The sequence below is a fragment of the Ambystoma mexicanum genome, chromosome 7q (assembly GCF_040938575.1).
Source record: "Ambystoma mexicanum isolate Mex_15411 chromosome 7q, UKY_AmexF1_1, whole genome shotgun sequence".
NCBI lineage: Eukaryota > Metazoa > Chordata > Amphibia > Caudata > Ambystomatidae > Ambystoma > Ambystoma mexicanum.
The window spans coordinates 428089300-428110057 of NC_090941.1; positions in this window are offsets into that span (position 1 = coordinate 428089300).

Here is a 20758-nt window from a genome sequence, read left to right on the forward strand (position 1 = left end):
TCCAAGAGTAACTACAATGCAGTTCAGCTAAAACATATGATTGAGGTTTACTCTTCATTGTTTCAGTGTTTATATGAGGATGAGGCTTGTGAGCGCAGACAACACTTGAATGGCAGTTCGTATGAAGCACAAGGTTTCTTTACATAGGTTAAACAGTCGGCTCCAACAGAACTCAAAGGTCGTTAGGCTCGACTGCAAGTCGAAAACACACTCCACCATTTTAGAACATGGTACATGAGTTTGAAATGAAAATGGTGGATGAGTCTTAAAATGGCGACAGAGTTAACCCAAAATCGGAAGTTTGCAACTCGGTTTTCTGCGTAACACAAATGGGCTTACGCCAATATTCATAACAAGGTGGCACTACATAATTACGGTTTAACAAACCCTTATTTTGGCCTAACACAAGAGCTTTACTAAAAACTCCACGTTTCAATGTCCGTACATCCTGGTAGCAAGATACCCAAATAACAAGTACCCTGCCAAGCTCTAGGTAGCCAAGGATAAGCTTCATTACCATAAACAAAATAAACAGGATCATCTACATACAAAGGTCTGTCCTCACTAGACAGATTTGCAATATTGGTACAACCCTCAAAAGTACCCATTGACTGAGAACCATGCCTTTGTATGCAGAAGGAACAGAGTTGGGACTATGATTGATAGTGTAAGAAGGAGGCATGGCATGGCTACAGGAGCCATCTTGAAAGAAATCAATGATTGAAAAGGTCTAGAAAGTCTATTGAAAGGCCTAATAGAAGCAACATTGAGCTTGTTCCTATTTGCAAAAAGGGAACATCCCAGAGGTGTCAGAACTCGTCTTTCAAATTAATTAAAGTTAGTCCCATCGAAGTTCCCAGAGATACTATCATTCCAACAACCAAAGAATAGTGCCCTTACAAGAGGTGTAGCATGCAGTAGTCAAAGGCAGAAAATGAATATACCAGCCCAATCCTTTTTCCCCGTGTTGTGGCAAATGCGAACATATCTAGCAATTTGTTCTATTCAGAATTGCATGGGTCGCATTCATAATTAACAAAAGTGTATTATTGTGGTAACTCTGTCTGTGTTGGGAATCTCTAGAAGGTAGAGTTTGCAGATTCACGAAAGGAGAAGACATAATGGGAACACTCTCAGTAGGTAACAAAGTCTCAAGTGGACGCACCCCTTCAATATACCAAAACCCAAGTGCTAGTATAACTGCTAGACCGGTTAACATAATTACAAGAAAACAATAAGTCCTCAAGGACCATGATTTTTTCTGTTTAATGTCTTTGTTAGCCACACGATCGATCGGTTGCTTCGTGCAAGTAGAGTTAGTGACAGGCATTGTTCCTCAAAGTTTATTCCGAATGGTTCTTGCGACAGACTCCTTAAGTTAGTTTGTTGGTGATCTCCTGACCACGTGATTTATCTTGATTGAAGATAACTTTGCCAGTCCCAACCACTTATGTTTCAGTGAGAGAGTGGCAAGGGACTAGCTCAACAGTGATTCCTCATTGGCACAGCCATGCTGTGCTATAAGTCTAGTGCCGTGATGCAGATCGTACCTCAATACTTCAGGTATGGCATGATCTGCGAACAAGGTGCTGTTGCTTCCTGATGGAAGTGGTGAGACAGAAGCAAGATTGTTCAAGGGTGCAGAAAGATCTGAAGAAGAATTCAACGACAAAGCAGCAGTCTCCCCAGGCCCCACAGGCTCAGGAAGAATCTACAAGACACCCTTGCTGTTGTTCAAGACAGGCTTATCACAAGAAGCAGAACAAATAGTTTCCTTCTTTTCTTCTTCGTTGAGTTGCAAAGGAAAAGGTATTTTCTTGACGTGTGTCACGTGGATTCAGTGTCTCTTTCCAGCTACTCGTAAAGCAGTCTGTGTGGCCAACAAGATCTGAAACGGTCCTCTCAAATGTGGTGCAAGGCTGGATTCTCTTTCGAATACTTTGGTTAGCACCCAGTCCCCAGGTAGAAGTTGATGACCTGGCCCTCGTATTTAACTGGGAGGGCTTCTCACACCTGTTGATAAATCAAATACAAGTTTTGCGTTAACTATTCACAGTAACCAGCAAGAAGCAAATGCTCCACGTCTTTCAGTTTCTTGGGCTTTGGTAGGTTCCATATATTAGCTGGTCACCCCATTACAATTTCATAGCGGGAGAGTCCAGTTCTAGTCTGTGCTGTCGTCCGCATGACAGTAAAACTACCGGTAAGGCATCTGGCCATTTCAAGTTACTGCTAGCACAGACTTTTGCTAGCTTGTTCTTTAAGATACCATTATGCAATTCTACAAGTCCGGCACCATGAGCGTCTCTAGCCAAATGGAACCGTTTATCAATCTGCAATCCCGCGCATACTTGCAGGATAACAGCAGCGATAAAATGTGGACCATTATCCGACCAGATGTCACTCGGCAAACCAAACCTAGGAAAATATTCCTTAAGCATGGTTTTCGCCGTTGTCATTGCTGTGGCATCTTTCAAAGGGATGGCTTCAATCCACTTGCTAAAGGCACAAATGACTGCCAGAACATACTTGTAGTTATAGTAGCGTTCCATCTCTCTGAAGTCGAAATGGATCACCTCGAAGGGCACAGAGAGGGGACCAAAAGTACCCCTCGGTGTCGACATACCCTTCCCCACATTATGTTGTAAGCATAGCATACAGTTTTGGACCAGGCGCTCAGCAGTCTTTTAAATATTTACATTTACCCAAACAGGTTCTAGCAATTTACACATTTTCCTAGCACATATATGAGTAGGACCAAGAGCCATTGTAAACATAGCAGTGACATATGCATCGGGTAGCTTCCATCTTCCTTTTAAACTGTCTACAAAACAACCTTCCTCATCCAAACCAAACTTGCTAAATCCTCAGCCCAGTGTTTGAGTTCTTTTGGGATGGCATCAGCTTGAATATTTTTTATCAAATCAATTCCTTGGTCTATTGTACAGGTATTCATAGCTTCTTTCGTTATATTCATTTCTGAACACAAATCAGTAGCAGTCTGTTTAGCTATCCTGTCAGCAAAAGCGTTTCCTCTCCCTACATTGTCTGTTACTTTCTGATGTGTGGCGCTAGTTGAGTAGGAAGTGCAAGTGCTGAGAGTAGCTGAACTATCAAGGTGCCATGTTGGATTTTAGTTCCGTGTGAGGTCAAGAAACCTTGTTCTGCCCAAAATCTACTGAAGTTGTGGACCACCCCAAAGGCATACTGGCTATCTGTAAATATATTTACTCTAAGCCCTTCAGAAAGTTCACAAGCTCGAGTCAGTGTGATAATCTCTGTGGCCTGCACAGAGTTATGAGAGATTCTTTTGGTTTCCACAATCGTGCTTAATGTGGTGATGGCATAAGCAGCAGTGGATGTACCATCCGGATGTTTGAAGCAGGAACCATTGCAAAACAGCTCCCCTTGTGGATCTTTCAATGGTGTATTATTTAAGTCAATTCTGCCTTTGATTTCTTGCTCTGTAGTATGGAGGCAGTCATGCGACATTTTGTCACTGCAGGCAATGTCTTGCGGAGGAGGCAATAATTCAGCCGGTTTAAATACGCAACACCTCTTAATTTGAATATGCGGTGCAAATAGGATCAGTTTGTATCTTATTAATTGTGTGGAAGTAAGGTGTTGCATTTGCGTTCTATTTAATAGAACATCTACAGAGTGGGGTACCATCACGGTTAAAGAGTGACCTAAAACCATACCCTCACATTGTTTTACAGATGCAAAAGCAGCAGCAACAGCTCTCAAACATCTCGGTAAAGCGCATGCAACATGATCAAGTGTGGAGGAAAAATAAGCACATGGTCTATTCTTCCCCCCATGTTCCTGCATTAAAACAGCCAAAGCGCATCCATCACATTCATGCACATACAGCATGAAGGCCTTATCATAATTTGGTGGGCCCAAAACTGGTGCTGAACACAGTGCAGTCTTGAGCAGATCAAAAGCTTTTTGGTGTTCCAAGATAATGGCAAAGAAATGCCCTTCTTTGACAATGCCAACATTGGTTTTATCTCTAGTGAAAAATGAGGGATCCACTGTCTACAGTAAGAAGCCATTCCTATCAAGGCTCTGACCTCTTTCTGTGTATTTGGGACAGACATGCTAGAGATGCTTTTTATCCATTCAGGTTTCAATCTTGTTCCCTCCTTTGACAGGAGATAGCCTAAATAGGCGTCCTCATGTCGACAATACTGAAACTTTTTCAATGAAGCTTTATGGCCATGCTCTGCTAGCACCCTCTTTGCAAGCAACTTCTGAGTGTGCAGCTAAGAGAAGATCGTCAATGTATTGCAACAATGTACAAGTGGAAGGCAACTCAAGTGTATCGAGTTGCTCTTTCAAAGCTCTACTATAGATGCTCAGACTCTCCGTGTACCCTTGTGCCACACAAGTGAATGTAAACAAGTGTCCCCATAATGTGAATGCGAACAAATATCTGCTATCCACGTGTACGGGAAAACTAAAGACATTCTTAAGATCCACCACACTGAAATGAGTAGCAGAAGCTAGATTCAATGTTAATATTGTGGTTACATCAGGCACAATTGGAAATTGTGGAGCAACAATCTTATTGATAGAACGCAAATCAATAATAAAACGGAAAGCAATCACATTATCCCCTTTCTTATACACCAGTAAAAATTGGGCTATTGCACAAACTTCCTGCAATTTCCTTGATTACTCCACGATGGACAAAATCAGAAACAATGCTCTTCAGAGCTTGCTCAGCATAAACTGAAATCGTATATTGTGGAATATGTGGCAACTTAGCTACAGACTTGAAAGTCATTTTAACAGGTTCAATTTGCAAAATGCAGTCATCATTGTCATCAACTGCCCATAAACACACTAGAACTTCACTAAATTCAGGTGGTAAGGGTCTAGTCAAAAACTGTGAGGCAGAAGATCGCTGGGGTAAAATCATCAAACATACTCCATCCGAAGAACCATGAATTACCGCATTTAATTCCTTCAACAGATTGAACCCCAACAGATTCTCACCAAAATTCCTTGTTAGAAGGAATGGACAGTGATCCGTGAATGGCCCCAGTGAAATCTGTACCAGCTGAGAAACCGGACTAACCACTGGCTTGCCAGAAAACCCTACAGAAATGTTATTCTGCCCTGACAATGGAATATCGGAACCCGTAAATGATCAATAGAACACTTCTGTGCTCCTGTATCAATCACAATCGATTCTTCCTTTTCCCTACCTTCATATCAATGTAGCGCCCTTTCTGATTGACGGGAATAGCTACAGGTTCCAGACCCTGCTTCGGGCTGTCCTAACAAAGCAATATGTCATCAAAGACAACATCTTCAGAAAGATAGGCAGTTGAAGGATTATCAAAAATATTTCTGCTATCTGTACTAGGTTGTTGACTATCTTGCGAGAATGACTGTGGATTTTGAGCAAACTGGCTTCTTCCAGGACCCTCTACCCCAGGGGGGCCTCTGGATCGTCTACCCATGATACCATATGTGTTATTCGATCTTTGTTGAAGGATCGGGCATTGTGCTCGCCAATGACCCTCTTGTCTGCAATAAGCACATTGGTTCATGTGTACAAGACCCAACTGTGTATTACTTTGTGGAACAAACTGGCATCTAAACTGTGTATTCCCACCTTTGGTTCCTCTAATTACCTGCTGCAACAATACTTTTCAGGTCTCCCTTTCTCTCTTTTAATCCTGTCTTTTTCATTATTGACTCTATTTTCATAATACTGAGCCATATGCAATACTTCGGACTGCGATTTAGCTTGCCAAGCACTTCCGAAAGTCATGATTTGTGATTGGATATCAGGCAACAATCCACATATAAACTTATCACAAACAACCTTTTCCCTGACTCGATGCTTAAATCCTGTCCGTTAAAGTCTGAAAATACTTGTTCGAACCAATTCAAGAACTTGGCAGCGCCTTCAGATTTCCCTTCGGTACAATCAGTGAGTTTGTCCCAAACAATCCTTCTCTCATGAATCAGAGTTTTTAATTTTGTTGCTATCCTGTCTGGCAAAGTCAGTATCACTTGTGGTGGTCTCTCACCAGCTTTTCTTTCTCCGTCTAACCGCACCAAGTTCACCCACGTGTCACCCACTCCTGCTTGATCATCTACAGTCCTGATCTGTTTCCATAAATCAGCAGGTAGTATCACAGGAAACAACAGGTCTATATCACCTAAGGTGAAAACTGACAAATGCAAGACAGATTCTATTTCTTTATAAATCCTTGTTGGATTTTTCCTAATGTCTGGGATTGACTGCCTAATAGTGTTCACTTCCTGTCTGGAGAAGGGAACATGAACAATTTGTGACACATAGTGAGCGTCAATAGTAGTGGCTGCTGTGCCTGTTGCAGCATTAGCTGGAATCTCAACTTTAGGAACACATGTCGGAGCAACCTCTCTCATAGGCAACTGAGTAGCAGGCAACTCCAAACGTTTGTTAAGCAATAAAGCCAGATTGAGCGCTAAAGTGGTGGAAACAGTATCAGGCACAAAGGCTCTCTTTTAAATAATCAGCAAGTCTGCGGGACAGCAAATCTTTTTCTTCATACATTCATCCTGCAGGTATTCTACCATTACCTGTAACACTTTCCTCTGCATTTCTGGAGTATACTGACTAAACGTATCATATACTTCTATGGGAGATATTGACACATCCTAAATCCATCTAAGTGCTTCCCTTTGTGCCAATTCGCGTCTCTTCACTTGTTGATTTACAAGCAGGAAGGAACTATTTCTGCACTTACAAAGCATACAATCTATCACCATCTACTTCATCATTTTGTATCAGTTATAACTCCCTTCTTAACTCAAAAACCCTCAAGACATGCTCATTTACTTTCTCCACAGTATCCCTTGAATAAGCTAAAACATTCAAATCCCTCAACCCTTGTGGGACATCCATGTCTGTCAAATTATTCCACATTACAGCCAAATATATTCCCATCCCCTCAATAAAACATTCTGTTTGGGAATACTTTCTAGATCAAGAAGTGAAGCTAAGACAGCTTATTTTTACCTTTCTCTATACATTGCTTATCCCATGCATACAAATCTCTCTTCTTATTTTAGAAACTGTACTAGGAGTCACTATTTTTGATTCAGCACTCGCCCTTCATCAGCTACAAGCAGAGCAGAACCACTTGGGAAAGAGAGAGTAGACAAATCCTGTACAACAAGTAGTGGAGACACTACCGCTGGCAAGAAAGACGGAATCTCAGGAAAAGTAATAATCAGTAAATGTGGAGATACAGAAGGAGCAACAGCTGGCGGTGGAGGAACAACGGGAAGAACAGGGATTGCTACAGGAGGAGGTGCAACAGCGGAAAGAGGTAAGACAGCAGGAAGAGGTACATAAGGAGGTGGTGCAGTGGCACCAGGCCTACATTCATTTAAAAGTTTATCAATTAATTCATCTGAGACATGAAAATCTTTAGACAGATATATTTTCTGTACACCAAGTTGAAAAGCCCTATGCATGTTTCTAACAGACTCTGACTGTTTCTGTTGATCATACAATAATGCCTTTTCTGAATTTGACATATGAAGACATGCATGCTTCTCTTTTCTCTTAAATTGCTGAATAGCTTCTTTTTTAAAATTCTGAATGACATCAAATGCTACATGTCTAGCTTTTTTCTTTAACAATATGGACTCTAAATATTCTATTCGGGCAATCTCAAAACTACCATTGACTGGCCACTGAAATTCAGAAGCATGTCTAGTTTGTCTGTGCCAAATATCATTGAATACTATACTACCAATGCCGTACTTACAGTACATAGTACATGCTGGCGACCCCTTCTGTGGTGCCGGTCAGCCAAATTCCAAAGATTGTCTGTCACTGTGGAATAATCCCCTGAAACAGGCAGACAATTTCCCAGGCATGTCAGATCACTGGTGTTACCTGGCGTTGTTTGTGCTCGCGAGTACAAATGTTCAACCAAATATCAGGATACTTAGGAATCGGGGCACGAATCACCGGATTACAAAGGACAATGGACCCTCGTGGATGGTAATTTTGGCAAACTGCCCGCGCCGATATATGGACCCTCGTCAAGATGCCTTCTCGGACCATGTACTCACCGTCCAGGGATCGGATTGTGCAGTACTGTCGAGGTGTCGCGTCTCATTCAAAGGGGCCCCCCTTTTTCTCACCATCTGATCCTGGTCCGATAGCAGTGTCTTCTTTTCAACGAGGTGGCATCAATCTTGAGGGTTCCTATTCGGGCACCATCTGAAAGACCAAAGAAATATCGAGGCTGAGTACCACGAATGAAATACACCAATCACGGGCTGAAAAGATACAAGAATCTTTTATTACTGTACAGTTTACAAAGTAAAACAGGTAGCTATCTTGCTCCCAAAACCTCGCAGTGTGTACAAGCCGACACAGTGAGGAGAGAGAGTGCTGGACATCTAAACACAGGCATATTTATACAATTTCTACAATATTTTCCAGCCTCTCTCGATGTTAATAATTTGTGGGCTAGAGTTTGTGCCTAGTTCACATGACAGGTGTTACAATATTGTACAAGGATTACGCAGATATACATGTCCATAGAATTACAATGGTGCTGTAGGTTCTCTGATCCATGGTAAACTTTATTCCAAGAGTCACTACAATGCAGTTCAGCTAAAACATACAATTGAGGTTTACTCTTCATTGTTTCGGTGTCTATACAAGGATGAGGTTTGTGAGCGCAGACAACACTTGAATGGCAGTTCGTATGAAGCACAAGTTTTCTTTACATAGGTTAAACAGTCGGCTCTCGGACAACCTAAACATTAACAGAACTCAAAGGTCATTCAGCTCCACTGAAAGTCAAAAATACAGTCCACCATTTTAGAACATGGAACATGAGTTTGAAATCAAAATGGCGGATGAGTCTTAAAATGGCGGCGAAGTTAATCCAAAATCGGAACTTTGCAACGTGGTTCTCTGCGTAACGCAAATGGGCTTAGGCCAATATTCATAATAAGGAGGCACTACATAATTATGATTTAACAATTTAAAGGCTCTTCTTACTTATTTCTCTGGGACTCATAAGAGCTTTCAGTTCTATGAACATTGATGATTTTAAATGAGTTTTTCATACTCTCAGAGCATAACTGCTTGTGATGATCTTCATCTATATTTTGACAGTCAGTTTGAAAAATCAAGTCTCTCTCTGGCAGCATGCCATTACATATTCCGGTATTAAGGATGTTCCCATCCTTGAGGAAGACAAATACCGCGTCTCAGCCCAAAAAGTCCTGGAGCCCTTCTCCTCCCATGTGATCCTCCCACTAACACCGCCCCCAGTGTTAGGATCACGAAGCGTCTGACTTTCCAAAGCCACCTGGGAGGAGATTTTAGGTAGGGTTTTTATGAAGAATATGTAGGATTCATCCCAACGGCTACTGCTTTATCAAGGATATTAACTAGCCCATCTGATTTAACACATTGCACTCCGACTACCAGTCTCCAAAGGAGTCACCCAATTCTCCATCCCCCAGTTCAACCTTAGCATGCAGCATCTGGGTATGCTCCTCAAAGACCCCGATACAGCCATCCATCAATAATCAGATGATGCTCAGTTGTACATGTGAATAAAAGCCCACATGACATCAGTCGTCTCTCATATTACCAAGCCAGCATGCAGTCCTGTGGTCAGCTGCCTACCTCAAACTTAATACAGCCAAGTCCTCATTGGTTCTGCTGCAAAACAACAACTTGTTCAACAATGGCTCAATGATACGCGACTTGAAGGCTGTAATCTTCAACTCCACAATTCAGCAAAATCCTCAGGCTTCACCAGGTTATGATGCTGCTGAACTTAGTCAAACTAGATTTGTAATGACTCAGGTAACACTACTGCCAAATTTAGCCACCCTAGAACTGGAATGATCTAGATAACATTGCTACCAAACTTAGCCACACAGGAATTGCACAGAAACAGGTAACACTGAACACAATGGAATTTTTACTGAATGTAACACATTTAGGCAAACTAGAACTGTTATGATTAAGATAGTGTTGCCTTGAATTTAGCCCGACTGGAATTGGACTGAACCAGTGAGGTAGACGTCACCAGGTGTTGCGACCAACAACAACTACTTAACCCGACACCAGAGAAGCAATCAACCCAGGAGGGCACCTGCCCCTGGAATATAGCTCAAGCTCAAATCCAAGACCAAGGTGGAATAGCAAGCCATCACAACCCTACAACTACAGCAAGACAGGCGTCACAGTGATTTACAGCACACCGATAAACTACCAATCTCAAGAAACTAATCAGCACAAGAGGGTACCTGCCTCTGGAACACATCACAAACCTGAAACCTAGACCGAGATGACAAAGAAAACCACTGAAATCCTACAAGAGACAGACCCAATTCAGAGTCTCATGCCCCAGGGAACCCAATGATGCTGCACAACTAAGCACCCAATAAATCAAAACCAAAACACAAAATACAACCATGAGACAAAACCCCAGAAAAAGACAAACCACCACAACCCCACAGTGAGACAGACATCACTCGGCTGACACACACTAACTTAACCCGAGGACAGGAAGGTAACCAACCCCTGAGGGCACCTGCCCCAGGAACTTATCACAAACCTATATCCAAAACAGAGGCGCAACAACAACCACAGCAAGGCAGATGCCACTGTGTGCCAGAGCACACAGATTTAACCCGACACCAGGAAAGTAACCAATTGAGGAGTGCAGCCACCCTTGGAACATATCACAAACCTGAATCCAAAATGGAGGCACAATACAACAAACACAGCAAGGCAGATGCCACTGTGTACTGGAACACACAGATGTTACCCAAGCCCAAGGAAAGTAATCAACCCACAAGGGCACCAGCACCTGGAATATACAGCAATCCGATTCTAAATGCAAAATGGAGGCTACAACAGGAGTCAACCATATTGAGGCAGATGCCACTGTATATTGCAGCACATTAACCTACCACTGACCTCAGGAAAAATAGCCACCCAGGAGGGCACCCACCTCTGGAATACAACACAAACCCAAGACCAAGACATCCAGATTACAAAAGTGCCAAGTGTGAGGAACCTGAGGGCATCCTCACATCTTTCCCCTGGCATCCTCTGCTCAGGTGACCTGGGGAGGACCATTTATGGATCCTGACCCTGGGGTTGGTGTGAGGAAGGATCACCTGAGTAGAGGAACTTTGGGGAGTGGGCAGAGGAGGTCTTAGGGTGAGAGATGGTATCCCCCTTTCCCTTGTCAAAGTGAATCCAATATTCCACCTGCCTTTGTATGCTACTGTCACTCTTTATTCTGAACAAAATGTGTCACAGTCCTTTCACCTTAAGACCGGGACACGGATGAAACAACTAGGATTTCTGCACACTTCCCTGTATTCACACCACTTTGTTTCTGAGATGAGGAAGAGAGCTTTTGAGGAGTTCAACTGCAATGGCCAGGCATGTCTCGCTAATAGGCTTTACCAAGGTCAGGCAATTAAAATGGAGGACTTGCACCTGCAGCCTTTTTAAGACCCCAGGTGTATAAGAAAGAGAAGGAGGTGGCATAAGCAGGGATAGCGGCTGGAGAGGAACCATCTGGAGGAAAGCTGGGCTTGGCAGGAGTGTGAGGGAGCTGCCAGGGCACAGGCTCCTGCAGTCCCTCTTCCCTTGTGCCCACAGCAGCAGCTGCGGGGCACCGAAGCCTCCCGACTTCTAAAAGAGTGAGAGTGGCTCTCAACATCTCTTGCCTTGGAAGAGTAGGGTTACAAGCTGCTAAGGACAGCGAGCGCTACTCACTGCGGATGCCACTGGAAGGTGGAGCAAAGAGGAGTGAACAGAGTAGCTCAGAGGAGCGAATGCGTACCATTGTGTGCAGAGAAGGGAACACTCTTACCGGGGTGCTCCGAGGGCTGGAAACCTACATATCTAAATGCCAAACTAACTCAATCTTATTGCATATGCTACGGAAGGTCAAATGATATGACTGTGAATGACAAACAATTACCAAGTATAATACTTTTGAAAGGTGCAACAAGCCTTATTGAATATCAAACTAACTGAAAGATATGATGAACATGTTAACAAAGCAAATGAAGTACTTTTGAAAGGTGCAAAGAGCATTCATGAATACCGAACTAACGAAAGGATAGGATGAGCATGTTTTGAATACAGCAACAAAGAAAAGCAAGAGATGAACCATTATGAGCAATTATGAATGAAGAGAAAGCAAGGGATTGAGAAAGAGTGAATTTCAGAGAGTAAACTGTATGAAATACAAGTAGCCGTGAAGCCAAAAAGACTGACATCAAGAATGTGACATAAGGATTGATCCAGGAGTCCATATAATTACAGGTTGGGAGAGATCAAACCTGTATTAGCCAGAACCTGATTAATACAAAAGTGCACAGTGTTATTAGTTGCATGACCTGTAATGAATGGACCGTGGCATCCAACAACTGCATCTAGACTGAGTGACCTCTACTTGAAAAGAGCCAATGAAATCGGGGTTGTCGGTTGCATTACCTGTAATGGGTGGACCATGTGGTCTGACAACTGCGTCTAGACTGAGTGAACCCCAGTAGGAAATAGCCAAGGAAAGCAATTGCAAAGAAGCGTGTATGTTATAACAGCTGCTGAAGTAACTGCTAAATGCAGAAACAGAACAATTTATTTGAACCACTGAAAAGCCTGAATGAATAAGAAGCTGAACTCGTAAAGTTTTGAAAGGCAGAAGAGTTCAACTGACTTTTTGTTCATGTTGAAAGAGCTGACGTCTTGGGGAAGGGGATCCCAAGACTTTATGAATTGTGTTGAACCCTTGGAGAAGGGAAAATCCCAGATCCTTTGAGGCACTGTTGAACTGTGTTAAACTCTTGGGGAAGGGAACACTAAGGTCTTTGTGGAACTGTTTTGAACTTGGGGAAGGGGAAGCTGAGAGAAAGCCAAATAGGTGGAAGAAGCTTTGAACTTTTACATTTGAACATTATTTATTTTGCTCCTGACATCCCTACACATGTGATTTAGATTTAGTTGTAAAGGCAAGTATAGGTTTTGGACACAGACAGGCTTTTCATTTGAACCTACCGACACTGACTACCCTTAGTTTTCATTAGGGATGGGAAATCCCACCTTAGCATAGGACAAGTTAGGCCTTACTCCATCCTGGTAGCTAAAGTAAATAAAGTGTGTTCTAAGAAAGCTGAATCTGTTGTCTTTGTCTTACTTCATGATGCTGTCACACAAGATACAAGAAGGACAAAGAAACAATAATGGAAAACAGATATAGGACAGAATTTGCACCTCCTTGAAATGGGAGCCACCTGCCAGAATTTGCAACACCTCGAAATCCCCACCAGCCAACACTAAATAGACCAAGGATACTAACCAAGACAAGAACAAAAACAGAATACATCTCCGACTAACTCTCCACCTACAATCAAGCCTCAATGGAAAACAAATAACCCACAAACAACCAACTAGCAAGGACCCAAACGGTATCACTACATATTATCCCCACCAAAAATATCGTTGTATATATGGTCTTCTGGAACGGCCATAGGCGATATTATTTTTTTGGGGGGGATCATTTTTGCAGTTTTTGGGAGCAGGGGTTGTGGGGGTGTCCCCGCTCCTTTAAAAATAATGTGGGGGTTGCGGGGGTGTCCCTCGCAGGTTCCATGCCTTAATATTGCATGAAAAAGTATGGCGATATTTTTGTATGGCAATATGTTTGTGGGGTGGAACTGACACAAACAATCGTGGACCCCAAAGGATTGCCAAAACTTAAAACACCACAATACACAGAATGCAGCTAGTCAAACAACATTTTCAGAAAGACCCCAATAAAAGTCACGGCTAAGCTACAGTCTCTAACCATCCACACCCCCTTACATAACCAAATACTGGAAAAAAGACCACACATACAAATAACCCACTGCTATGAATCAGATCACAGAAACCCATCACTCAACCTCATTGAACTCCTCAAAAAAGAGCCAGAGGCCCCAACTACACAATCAGAAAATAACAGCCTCATCCAAGTGAGATCTTCAGGAAAAGAAAACCTGACAAACACCACCCCAACCGAGATGCAGGGAAGGATATGGTACAATAAGCAAGGAAAAGCATGCACTCTACACTGAAGCCTGCTCAATGTAAGTTCCATGGCCAAACACAACACAGAAATGTATGACCTCTCAAGTGATAGTGACACTGACGCACTCTTCTTCACAGAAACATGGCTATCAGAATCAATCATCCACAAAATCATACTAGACAACTTCAAACAAATACATTCCAACAAAGAAAACCGAAGAGGAGGTGGAATTGCAATAACACACAAAGACCACATCTATCCCACACCACTCCTCCAAGTGACATAGAAGACTGTGAATCACTCCTAATCAACAACAAGCTCAATGACCACGCCAACCTACTGTTCCTCCAGATCTACAGACCACCATCAATACAACCCCAACTTTGCAACAAAGCTCACTGACGCCATTGCCAATCTCTCCACTTAACATGATAACATAATTGTTCTGGGAGATTTCAACATCTGGTTTGAAAGAGAAAACAAAACCACAGCTAACTCCATCAGTGACCTACTGGAAATCCTTCAATTTAAACAAATAGCAAACAGACCCACCCACTGTGCTTTAGACGCAATCTTCTGTAGAGATGGACTCTCAATCACCTCCCATATAGAGTGATCACCACTTGATCTCATTCACCATCAAAATCCCAAACTGCATAATGCCCAGAAATGTAATACTCCATGCAACTAACAATAGAAACTGGAACGGCTTTGACCTGGAAACCCTAACAGAGCTAATGGAATCAACTAAACCAAACATCTCCCAACTAAACAGAATGAGTCCAGACACAGCAGAAGAAAAACCTGAGACCTGGATCACAGAGGCTCTAGACAAATTAGCACCTGAAAAATTATTCAAAGTTACTGAAAAAAAATTGCAGCAAGATGGTTCAAGGAAGAAATGAGGGAACTCAAAAATAACAACTTGTAAACTGGAAAACCAATGGAGAAACCATCACAACCAATCAGAAGACAACTCAGAATGTACAAATATGCAGTCATAAAAAAGGAGCATACTATACCACAAGAACCCAATCTGCATCAAACCAACACATAAAAACAATTCAAAATCATCAAGGAAATCAAAAACCCAAAATTGTGCAACACACGCATCATACCATCACAATCCCTATGTGACAACATGAAAAAAACATCTAAGAACAAAACATAGAAGCAATTCAACAGACCTTTGACGCAAGTCACTCAACAATAAACACAAATCCGGAACCACCAGAAACCAGCGCACCACCAACCACCACAACACTCTACAAATTCAAACTTCTAAACCTTGAAGAAACCTTCAACAAACTGATAAAAGACACCAACCTGACGGAATACCCACGTGCCCCAGGCCCATAAGGCATCTTCAAAGGAATCCTCAACCATAGAACACCAGCCTCATACTTATCCCTAAACATGGGAATAGTACATCAAACTTTCAAATTAGCATACATCAAGCCCCTCCTAAAAAATGAAACTGGAAATGCAGAAGACCCCAACAATTACAGACCTATAGCAAACCTACCATACCCAGCAAAACTATTTGAGAACCACATCTACAAAATACTACTTAACCATTTAGAAAGCAACAGAACACTCGATCACTCACAGTTCGGCTTCAGAAGTACAGAATCAGCACTTCTATCCATATGGCATTTCTGTCTTGCCTGTTTGTTCCTCCTTCACAGATCCCTTTTGTTAGTGTCCATCTTCGGGAACTCATGGAACTTCCCATCTTTTCGTGGCATGACCAATGACGGCATATTGCTGTGTACCAACGAGCAAACTCCTCCCCAGCTGGATGGCAGTTTCTCGTAGGCCTTTGATCCGCATGCCGAGTAGTGATCCATCAGTACTGCTGTGCCTGCCTTCACTGCTGCATGCTTCTGTATACTTCGGCATCCGATAATTTATCCTACTTCCACTTCACTGTTATTATGGTAACAGACTGCTGGCTTCTTCATGGGTATTACGGGCATTGGATCCAGCTTCATTCTCCACCCAAGTAAGTAACTTTGCGTTCATCCCATTCTTTCAGGTGTTTTCTTCCTGTACCTTGTCCAATGGGAAATGTGCTTGTGTGAGCACATTTCTACCCACCACTCCATCCTTCCATCATCTTCCCTGTACACTTGGCCGTGCACAAGTATTTGTGGTCTTTTCCAGCATCCAGACTTTCCTCCTATCGCCTTCACTCTTGCCCATGGGCATGACAGTTCCTTCAGTGTTACTGTCTTTGTCTCTCCTTTCTCAGGCCCATCAGTTATGTATTGTATAGCTTTGTATAACTGCCAGTAATTGTTCACCATGTCTAATGTCTTTATGTAATTGTCTTCATAAGGGAACGTTGCTCGGGACATTTGTCTCAATGTTGCTGTCTTCCCTTGAAATCTCCCTCGGGTCATTACCATTGACATGCACATCAGGCATTGAGCTCTTTGTGCTGGTATTTCAGTTCCTATGAACTTTCTGGAGGCACTCATGGCATAGGGGATTAGTGAGCAGACATAACAGCTCTCCCTGATGGTTTCCATCACTACCTTTGTCATGTGCTTGTACCACATGTTGTTAGACACTCGGGCAGTATCAGTGAGATACCTGTTTACCCCTTTAATGTCTGTGTCAACACTGCACTTGCCTCTCCTTACCGTGTCTGCAGTGCTTTCCTATCCACCTGACATGGTCATTCCACCTGCTGAGGTCAGGGGAATGTTAGTAGAGTATACAACGGTAGCACTAGCAATTAATGAAATTCTCCAAAATAGAAATGCAACAATTCCACTTTGAATAAGCAGACACAACATAATAATCACATTTTTTATTATTTCACTCATCTTTACCTGTGCTGCTGATCCTTGTGCAGCCTGACGATATAGTTGCCTGCCTGTAATGCCCGAAAAATGTGTTATTGGGTTATTATTTTTAGTTAGCTCCTTAAACCCTGCATTCTAGATAATTTTAAACGGTGACGATAAACACCTGTTCCCACACTGCCCTTACTGCTGGGTCACTCAAGGTGGAGAGAATAGGAGGATGTCCTTGTTCGAGTTGTGGGTATGTTTGGGCCAATTATTCTACAAAGGCAAGGTAATACACTCTGCGTGATCGTGCTCAGAAACAACTGGGTCTTCTCACACATTGGAAAAATTGGTCTGAGAAAGTATCAGGGTGATAGTCAGTGGGCAACATGAGCAGTCATCAATTATTGCATTGGCTTTCTCATCGGCTGGGTGTAGAGAATAAAACAACAAACCAACAGTGTATCCTTACTCTATCAAGAGTTCAGTCCCTAACTCTGCTGCCTGTGAACAAGTAACCATTGGGCGTCCTCCATTCAGCAGTGTAAGTTTGAAATTGTTTGTTTGCTCGTCTTGCTGCTGGTCATTAGCCCTGTTGATCTCGTTGCCAGGCAAGGCTGCTGCTTGGTATGGCTTGAATTCAGACAGGTGATTCCAGACTGTTTTTCCTCCCAGTCTGACTGCTCAGTCGAACACCTTTTCCTGGGTGTGGAGTCCAGTAAACCTTGGTGCGTTCCACATCCTAATGACATTTCGTAGGAGGACCACGTCCCCAACTTTCACTTGTCTCTTAATTCCTGAGTCTTTTGGTACATTGTAGCAGTTGCTCTCTATGCTTTCTTCTGGGCTCCCTCAGTGTTGTCGTATCTGGTGAAAGATAAAAGAGGCACTAGAAATCAAGGAAGTAATATTCTCGTACATTGTGTGACCTAACACATCTGCACTACTCAAACAGTCTTTCAGTGGTCTAGTGGGAGGAGCCAGTGGGAGTTGCATGTGTCATCCCGTCACTACATCATGGGGCGTTAAATGGTAGTCGGACCCCAGTTTATTGCACAATGCAAACAATGCAAGAGGTAAGCAGTGTAGCCAACCTTTCTTCATGCTCTGCTGTGTTTTGGCTATGGCCTCATTCAGGATGCCATTCAGGTGTTCACATACCTCATTTGCTTGTGGGTGGTAGGCACAGGCAAATTTGTGTTGAATGCCCAGCAACGTGGTGATGTGTTTGAACATCTCATTGGCAAATTGAAGGCCATTGTCAGACGCAGGACCTCACACACGACCCATCTTGGGAACACCTCTCTGACCAAAAATGTAGCCGTTCTAAGGGTATCCGGATGCGAACACCTGGAGAATGGGTACACAACCACTATCATGTAGCGGTATCCTTGACTCACTTGGATCATGTCAACATAGTCAACATGTACATGCTGAAATGGGCATACTAGTCAAGATATGTCTCCTCTCACAACTCTCAAAGTGTGTCCTGCTGTATATTGTTTGCATGTCAGTTGCTTATAAATTCAGCCACGTGTTCCACCAAATTAGGACCGAACCATGTTTCTCCAATGAGGGCTGCAAAGACCTCTTTTCCCGTGTGTCTTGGGTAGTGTAATTGTGTCAATGCAGTGTTCAATAATGCTAGTGGCATGACCACTTTCCCTGTGTTATTATACCACCATAGGGCATCTGTTGGAGATACTGTACATCCCCTTTTGATCCACAATTCCTTCTCTTCCTTGGGTGCAGCTCCCTGCAGCTCCATAATCTGTGTTTCTGGCAATGCTTTGTACTCTTCTTTCAGTACCGTGTTCCTGGCATATCCTGGCACATTTGATGCTGTCTCCATTTCTAGTAGTTCTCCAAAATAAGCTATGCATTTCGCCTCAAAATCTGCTGCTTTGTTTCCCTTTCCGATAGGATTTTCCCCTTGAGCGTGTGCTTGGCACTTCACTATTGCTACTTGCGGAGGGTACTTAATTTGCCCAATAGCAGTGTGTGTTTTACTGGTGTCCCATCTGCCCTCCTGAACCCTCTCCTTGTCCAGCGTGGCAGCCCTCAGTGTACTGTTGACATCACATAAGCAGAGTCAGAGTATACTGTGTCTTCCTTTTCTTTGCTGTGCTCCAATGCCAGTATTAGGGCCACTAGTTCTGCTGCGTGTAATGAATAATCGCGCACTGGCCACTACCTCACAGCCATCTTCTCTCAAAAACACCATTGCAGTTCCTGTATGCCTACCCCATCTGTCTGGTCAATTGTTGATGACCCGTCAATGTACAGTACTTCTCCCCACTCAAGTGCATCCTCATATACCTTGCGACTGTCACTGAATGTCTACATGTTTTGTGCGCAATGGTGTGCATATTCTCCGTCTTGTAGGATGTCTGCTAGGAAAATAGTGAGGTTGACCAATCTGAACCTCACTGTCTTCAGAGATGCATTTGATAGTATCACCTCATACCCTGATGTTCTTTGTGTTTTCTGTGTGCTTTTTGGCTTCTGCAGTATCAAAAAGAGGGCATTTTCCACCTACAGAGTAGTAGTGCACCCCATAGTGATGGCTGCTGATCTCTCCACCACAAATGTGGCAGCAGCCAAAGCTTGTTTGCACTGATAATGTCCACTCATTACTGGATTGAGCTTCCCATTGTAGTATGCTATGGGTTTGTGTCCAACACTTGTCTTCTGTGTTAGTACTGCTTTCGTCACCACACCTTCAGTGTGCGAGAACAGAAAAAAATATCTTTTGTAGTCTGGTATCCCTAACACTCGGGCTGTGCATATTTCCTCCTTCAGCATGTCAAATGCATCTGTTGCCTCTGGAGTTCATGTCAATGTTTTATGTCCCTTCTGTGCTTCTTTCCAAGCACCCAGTAGAGGCCTTGTGTATGTACTGCAGTCAAAAACCCATGCTCTGCAATAGTTGCACAACTCTAAGAACGGCTGTATTTCTCTCACTGTCATGGGCTAAGCTGTCCTGCGTATTATCTATGCCCTTTCTGGGGTAATCTGTCAGCCATTTTGGGAGATTGTCTGTCCAATGTATAGAACATCATTGTGACAGTACTGCAGCTTGCCCATGTCCACCTTGTATCCCATGTTTGCTAACACTGTCAACAAATGTACTGAGTCCTTCCTACACTGATCTTTCATCATGCTGCAAATCAATATGTCATCTACATACTGTAGGACTGTGCTCTCCATCGTTATGTTGCACAAATCCATCTGTATCACTCTGTTGAATATCAATGGTGGCTCGCAGTACCCTTGAGGAAGTCTTGTGTGTTTCCACTTGTGGTTTCTATACATAAAGGAAGTCAAGTCTTGTGATGCTGGGTGTAATTGTACTGAGAAAGATTGAATTCTTCAAGCCTATGACCGTGAAGAAGGCAGCTTCTGCCGGAATGCTGCACTAAATTGTTGCTGGTTTTGCAACCAAGGGATAGTCGGCTTCCACAATGTGGTTAAGAGACTGCCATGCCACGCCAGCTGATAACTCAGCTAACAGCACTGCCTACGCACTCTGTAATGATTGCCATGTTGATTCACCCACTGCTCATGTACCACTTAGTGATAGCCATGCGGTTTTGCCCACTATTCTTTTACCACCTAGCGATTGTCATTCTGTCTTGCCTACTGATCATAAGATACCTCCTACTGATTGTCATGCTGTTTTGCCCACTGTTCATGTAGCTCCTCGCGATTGTCATGCTGTTTGGCCCACAAGTTATGCATTACCTGGCGATTGCCATGCTGTCTTGCCCACTGTTCATGCACCTCCTAGCAAATGCCATTCTGCTTTGCCCACTGCTCATGCACCTCCTAGCGATTGCCATGCTGTTTTCCCTCTATTCGTGTTCCACC